Below are 6372 nucleotides of genomic sequence, written 5' to 3' on the forward strand. Positions count from 1 at the left end.
TGAAGGTGATGCTTGGTACGGTGAATGTGATGCTTGCTATGGTGAAGGTGATGCTTGGTATGGTGAAGGTGATGCTTGGTATGGTGAAGGTGATGCTTGCTATGGTGAAGGTGATGCTTGCTATGGTGAAGGTGATGCTTGGTATGGTGAAGGTGATGCTTGGTATGGTGAAGGTGATGCTTGGTATGGTGAAGGTGATGCTTGGTATGGTGAAGGTGATGCTTGGTATGGTGAAGGTGATGCTTGGTATGGTGAAGGTGATGCTTGGTATGGTGAAGGTGTTGCTTGGTATGGTGAAGGTGATGCTTGGTATGGTGAAGGTGATGCTTGGTATGGTGAAGGTGATGCTTGGTATGGTGAAGGTGATGCTTGGTATGGTGAAGGTGATGCTTGGTATGGTGAAGGTGATGCTTGGTATGGTGAAGGTGATACTTGGTATGGTGAAGGTGATACTTGGTATGGTGAAGGTGATACTTGGTATGGTGAAGGTGATACTTGGTATGGTGAAGGTGTGTTGTGTCCCCATATTGCTTTTGTGTGTGTGCGCCCCCTCCTAACGACCACTCGCATTCCCCTCCTAACGACAGTTCGCATCCTCCTCCTAACGACCACTCAATCCTCCTCCTAACGACACTTGCCCCTCGTCACACGCTGTCACCAGATGCCCCCCCCACGGTGCGCCCCCGCACCCTCCTCCTGTTCTGGGAAGCCACTCCCTCCCGTGGACGCTTCTCAGCTCCCTCCTTTCTTCGGGCGGCCAGTTCGGCTCCTGCCTCGGTCGACGCTGGTCGCACCCTCATCAGCTTTAAATAAACGAAGTCTAAAAGTACCTGTGCGTCTTCGCTGCATTCAACACAGCGACCGGACACGACAGTGGCGACGAGAAAGTGGATTCGACCCGCGCTACGCAACGCTATTGACAAGCCATGGCTACGCGAGGGTTTCCCAATCAGATACCAGAGTCCAACGGCTCATCGTGGGTTGGACGCCTTCAGTTCTACTTTGAAGCTAACAACATCACAGACCCAGCCTTGAAGAGGGCCAACCTGCTGACGCTGTGCGGGGAGCAGACCTACGATACTGTCTGCGCCCTTATTCAGCCAAGCACACCAGCGGCAGTGTCTTACGACGACATCGTAAGAGCGCTGCAAAAGCACTACGACCCAAGGCCATCCGAGGTCTACAGCCGGGCTCGCTTCCAACGACGAGATCAACTGGAAGGAGAAACTGTGAGCGCCTACGTAGCCGCGCTCAAGAAGCTCGCTGCCGACTGCAATTTTGGAACGCTGTCGACAACAGCTACCGGGCAGGAGGGAGACGCAGCTTCTTCTGCTAACACCACCATGCTTCCCTTGGACGTGATGTTACGCGACAGATTTGTGTGCGGACTGAGTGACGAGTCACTGCAGCAGCGCCTGTTCGCTGAGAAGGACCTCACATTCAACAAAGCTTACGACATCGCCGTTCGAGCGGAGAGCGCCGGTCACCAGCAGAGAGGGATTCGCCGGAACACCGAGCCGGTACACCAGACAAGCAACCAGGTGCGCAAGCCTTCTGTTGTTGTAAAATCGGTCAAAAAGGCACAACGCTGCTGGCGGTGTGACGACCAACACAACCCCCAGGGATGTCGATTTCAGTCAGCCACGTGTAATTTTTGCCACAAGCGAGGGCATATCGAAAGAGCATGCATTACGAAACGGAGACTTGCCAAGATAAAGTCACCTTCCCAGCCTAATCACAGCGTCAACGCCTCAGAGAATACGCCGCTATCTGATCTCCATGGAACAACATCAGCAACACCATCTGTGTTGTACGACCTGAACACCATGAATCTCGGCACGCGACCGAAGATTTTTACAGAAGTAAGCGTACATCACCAGCTGATTAAGTTCGAGGTGGACTCCGGCGCAGCCTGTACTCTGATCAGTGAGGACACGTTCCGAACTTCATGGCCATCTGACGCACCCGCCCTGCAACAAGACGACACGCACCTGCGAACGTGGTCAGGACAGAATCTGCCACTATTGGGCTCTGCCAACGTGCAGGTTAACTACAACGGCCAGACCCATACGCTACCTCTGCTTGTTGTGAAGGGCACAGGATCAAGCCTTCTAGGGAGAAACTGGTTTTCTCCACTAGGCGTGATGATATGCAGTAAACATCAAAACGCCGATGCGCTAAGCCGTCTGCCACTAGACGCAACTGTTGACGAACCATTTCCACCAGGAGACGTTCTGATGTTCGAAGCACTGCCAGAACCTCCGCTTACAGCAGGCACAGTTGCAGCATCTACGCAGAAGTGCGCAGCTCTCCGGCTAGTTTACACAGCTGTTCAACAAGGCAACGTGCATAAACTCAAAGGGGACAACTTCGACGCTTACCGCAGGCGAGCTACAGAGTTGAGCACCCATCGCGGCTGCATCATATTTGGGTCCCGAGTTGTGATGCCGAGAGAACTACGCGCACAAGCTATGTCTCTCATCCACGCCGGACATCGGGGCATCGTTGCAATGAAAAAGTGTGCCAGAAGCTACATGTGGTGGCCTGGCATTGACAACGACATCGAAACAGTGGTGCGAGAATGCAAGCCTTGCCAGAGCAGCCGGAGCGCCCCGCCGAAAGCTCCTGTCCCAGAATGGGAAAAGCCAGACACACCATGGCACACACTGCACATTGATTTTGCAGGACCAATTGAGGGCTGCACTTTCCTTGTGGTCGTAGATGCCTACACAAAGTGGCTTGAGATAAGGCAAATGGGACAGACGACTTCGGCAGCAGTCATTGACAACCTCCGATCACTATTTGCAACGTTCGGCCTGCCGCGCAAGGTAGTGTCGGACAACGGAACACCGTTTGTGTCTGCGGAGATCCTCAAGTTTTATCGCGACAACGGGATCTCATCAGTTACATCGGCCCCCTACCACCCAGCGACAAACGGACAAGCCGAGCGCTACGTAGCCGAGCTAAAACGCGCCCTTGAAAGAGATCAGACAGGCTCGCTGCAGCGCCGCCTTGCGCGCTTTCTCTTCAAGCAGCACACGACGGTTCAGAGCACAACAGGCGAGACCCCCTCGAAAATGATGTTCGAGCGTGAAATGCGAACCCAGCTCACAGCCATCCTCCCCGAGCCAAAGGCAGAGACGTTCCGGGAAGAAAAAGCAATTCCGCGCTGCGGCACGCTTAATGAGGGGCAGCGCGTCCTCGCCCGACAGTTTCTGAAAAAGCCACGCTGGGAGGAAGCTACAATTGTCAGACGCATAGGCCTGCGCTCTTGGCTCGTCAACATACATGGCACAGTAGCACGCCGACATCTCAACCAGCTGCGTAGATTTACGACGCCGTCTGAGAGCTGTCCGCCAGCGAAGAGAACACGTGCACCATTTTCCCACATAGCCTGGCACCTCTTCCCGGAAGAAGAGACTTCGCCCAGGACAGACCCAGGAGACACAGCGAACAACAGCCAGCCTACAAGTGTTTCTCCCCCGAGCGCACAAAGCCAGCGCGCCTCCACGCGTGAGCGCCGACCCCCTGCACGATACCAGGCAACTTTCTAAGGGGGAAGGAAGTGTTGTGTCCCCATATTGCTTTTGTGTGTGTGCGCCCCCTCCTAACGACCACTCGCATTCCCCTCCTAACGACAGTTCGCATCCTCCTCCTAACGACCACTCAATCCTCCTCCTAACGACACTTGCCCCTCGTCGCACGCTGTCACCAGATGCCCCCCCACGGTGCGCCCCCGCACCCTCCTCCTGTTCTGGGAAGCCACTCCCTCCCGTGGACGCTTCTCAGCTCCCTCCTTTCTTCGGGCGGCCAGTTCGGCTCCTGCCTCGGTCGACGCTGGTCGCACCCTCATCAGCTTTAAATAAACGAAGTCTAAAAGTACCGTGTGCGTCTTCGCTGCATTCAACACAGCGACCGGACACGACAAGGTGATACTTGGTATGGTGAAGGTGATACTTGGTACGGTGAAGGTGATAGTTGGTACGGTGAAGGTGATAGTTGGTACGGTGAAGGTGATGCTTGGTACGGTGAAGGTGATGCTTGGTACGGTGAAGGTGATGCTTGGTACGGTGAAGGCGATGCTTGGTACGGTGAAGGCGATGCTTGGTACGGTGAAGGCGATGCTTGGTACGGTGAAGGCGATGCTTGCTACGGTGAAGGCGATGCTTGCTACGGTGAAGGCGATGCTTGCTATGGTGAAGGCGATGCTTGCTATGGTGAAGGCGATGCTTGCTATGGTGAAGGTGATGCTTGCTATGGTGAAGGTGATGCTTGGTATGGTGGAGGTGATGCTTGCTATGGTGGAGGTGATGCTTGCTATGGTGGAGGTGATGCTTGCTATGGTGGAGGTGATGCTTGCTATGGTGGAGGTGATGCTTGCTATGGTGGAGGTGATGCTTGCTATGGTCGAGGTGATGCTTGCTATGGTCGAGGTGATGCTTGCTATGGTCGAGGTGATGCTTGCTATGGTGAAGGTGATGCTTGGTATGGTGAAGGTGATGCTTGGTATGGTGAAGGTGATGCTTGGTATGGTGAAGGTGATGCTTGGTATGGTGAAGGTGTTGCTTGGTATGGTGAAGGTGTTGCTTGGTATGGTGAAGGTGATGCTTGGTATGGTGAAGGTGATGCTTGGTATGGTGAAGGTGATGCTTGGTATGGTGAAGGTGATACTTGGTATGGTGAAGGTGATACTTGGTATGGTGAAGGTGATACTTGGTATGGTGAAGGTGATACTTGGTATGGTGAAGGTGATACTTGGTACGGTGAAGGTGATAGTTGGTACGGTGAAGGTGATGCTTGGTACGGTGAAGGTGATGCTTGGTACGGTGAAGGTGATGCTTGGTACGGTGAAGGTGATGCTTGGTACGGTGAAGGTGATGCTTGGTACGGTGAAGGTGATGCTTGGTACGGTGAAGGTGATGCTTGGTACGGTGAAGGCGATGCTTGGTACGGTGAAGGTGATGCTTGGTACGGTGAAGGTGATGCTTGGTACGGTGAAGGTGATGCTTGGTACGGTGAAGGTGATGCTTGGTACGGTGAACGTGATGCTTGGTACGGTGAAGGTGATGCTTGGTACGGTGAAGGTGATGCTTGCTATGGTGAAGGTGATGCTTGCTATGGTGAAGGTGATGCTTGGTATGGTGAAGGTGATGCTTGGTATGGTGAAGGTCATGCTTGGTATGGTGGAGGTGATGCTTGGTATGGTGGAGGTGATGATTGGTATGGTGAAGGTGATGCTTGCTATGGTCGAGGTGATGCTTGCTATGGTCGAGGTGATGCTTGCTATGGTCGAGGTGATGCTTGCTATGGTGAAGGTGATGCTTGCTATGGTGAAGGTGATGCTTGCTATGGTGAAGGTGATGCTTGCTATGGTGAAGGTGATGCTTGCTTTGGTGAAGGTGATGATTGCTTTGGTGAAGGTGATGCTTGCTATGGTGGAGGTGATGCTTGCTTTGGTGAAGGTGATGCTTGCTATGGTGGAGGTGATGCTTGCTATGGTGGAGGTGATGCTTGCTATGGTGGAGGTGATGCTTGCTATGGTGAAGGTGATGCTTGCTATGGTGAAGGTGATGCTTGGTATGGTTAAGGTGATGCTTGCTATGGTGAAGGTGATGCTTGGTATGGTGAAGGTGATGCTTGGTATGGTGAAGGTGATGCTTGGTATGGTGAAGGTGATGCTTGGCATGGTGAAGGTGATGCTTGGCATGGTGAAGGTGATGCTTGGCATGGTGAAGGTGATGCTTGGCATGGTGAAGGTGATGCTTGGCATGGTGAAGGTGGTGCTTGGCATGGTGAAGGTGATGCTTGGTATGGTGAAGGTGATGCTTGGTATGGTGAAGGTGATGCTTGGTATGGTGGAGGTGATGCTTGGTATGGTGGAGGTGATGCTTGGTATGGTGGAGGTGATGCTTGCTATGGTGGAGGTGATGCTTGCTATGGTGGAGGTGATGCTTGCTATGGTGAAGGTGATGCTTGCTATGGTGAAGGTGATGCTTGCTATGGTGAAGGTGATGCTTGGTATGGTGAAGGTGATGCTTGGTATGGTGAAGGTGATGCTTGGTATGGTGAAGGTGATGCTTGGTATGGTGAAGGTGATGCTTGGTATGGTGAAGGTGATGCTTGGTATGGTGAAGGTGATGCTTGGTATGGTGAAGGTGATGCTTGGTATGGTGAAGGTGATGCTTGGTATGGTGAAGGTGATGCTTGGTATGGTGAAGGTGTTGCTTGGTATGGTGAAGGTGATGCTTGGTATGGTGGAGGTGATGCTTGCTATGGTGGAGGTGATGCTTGGTACGGTGAAGGTGATGCTTGGTATGGTGAAGGTGATACTTGGTACGGTGAAGGTGATACTTGGTATGGTGAAGGTGATAC

This window comes from Amblyomma mixtum, unplaced genomic scaffold (assembly GCF_055824585.1).
Source record: "Amblyomma mixtum isolate Tamu unplaced genomic scaffold, ASM5582458v1 scaffold_15, whole genome shotgun sequence".
In the NCBI taxonomy this organism is placed as follows: domain Eukaryota; kingdom Metazoa; phylum Arthropoda; class Arachnida; order Ixodida; family Ixodidae; genus Amblyomma; species Amblyomma mixtum.